Below are 1,221 nucleotides of genomic sequence, written 5' to 3'. Positions count from 1 at the left end.
AAATGTTTTTCAAATCATATCTTCTCAATCACATCTTTTTAAAACCATAACTTTTCAAATCATATATTTTAATCACATCTTTTTCAAAATAGTTTTCAATCATATCTTTTTTATTTCTAATTTCAAAATCTTTTTCAAAAATCACTTGATTTCTTTTCCACCCTTGGTTTTTAAAAATCAATTAGTGTTTTTCAAAATGTTTTTAAAAAAATTTTTCCCCTCTTTTCACATCCTTCTATTTATGGACTAACACTCATCCTTAATGCACAATTCGAACTCCATCTTTCTTGATAAGTTTGAATTTTCTACCTCTTCCTTCCATTTTTCTTTTCCTCTAACACCTCAAGGAATCTCTATACTGTGACATAGAGGATTCCATATTTTCTTATTTTCTTCTCTTTCATATAAGCAGGAGCAAAGATAAAAGCATTCTTGTTGAGGCTGACCCTGAACCTGAAAGGACCTTGAAGCAAAAACTAAGAGAAGCTAAGGCACAACTCTCTATCTCATTAAGAATTTTGATATCTTTATTTTCTTTTCCACTTAATTTTCGAAAAATCCAAAAAAATTACAAAATAATAAAAATCAAAAATATTTCTTGTTGAGTCTAGAGTCTCATGTTAAGTTTGGTGTCAATTGCATGTTTCTGTTCTTTTTGCATTCATGCATGTGTCTTTATTAATCTTCAAGTTGTTCTTGATGATTTCCTTGTTCTGATCTTTAAATTCTCTTGTCTTGAGTGTTTTGTTGTTTCTTATATGCATTCTCATTTTGTTAGTGTCAATAGTATACAAACTTCTAAGTTTGGTGTCTTGCATGCATTGTTTATTTGATTTTAGTTGCATTTTGATTTTTCCTCATCATTAAAAATCCAAAAAAAAATTTAATTTGTGTCTTTTCAAGTCAATAATACAGAGAATTGAAGATTCAGAACATTCAGCAGAGAAATTACACAGAAAAAGCTGGGCGTTCAAAACGCCCAGCGAGGAAGGAAAACTGGTGTTTAAACGCCAGCCAGGGTGCCTGGCTGGGCGTTTAACGCCCAAAAGGGTAGCATTTTGGGCGTTAAACGCCAGAATGTATACCATTCTAGGTGTTTAACGCCAGGATGGCACAAGAGGGAAGATTTTGTTTTTAATGCAAATTTTTTTCAAGTTTTCAACATTTTTTCAAAATCAAATCTTTTTCAAATCAAATCTTTTCAATCAAATCTTTTTCAAA

The sequence above is a fragment of the Arachis duranensis genome, chromosome 5 (assembly GCF_000817695.3).
Source record: "Arachis duranensis cultivar V14167 chromosome 5, aradu.V14167.gnm2.J7QH, whole genome shotgun sequence".
NCBI classification, from domain to species: domain Eukaryota; kingdom Viridiplantae; phylum Streptophyta; class Magnoliopsida; order Fabales; family Fabaceae; genus Arachis; species Arachis duranensis.
The sequence above is the reverse complement of the archived record's forward strand: the minus strand, read 5'-3'. Positions refer to the sequence as shown.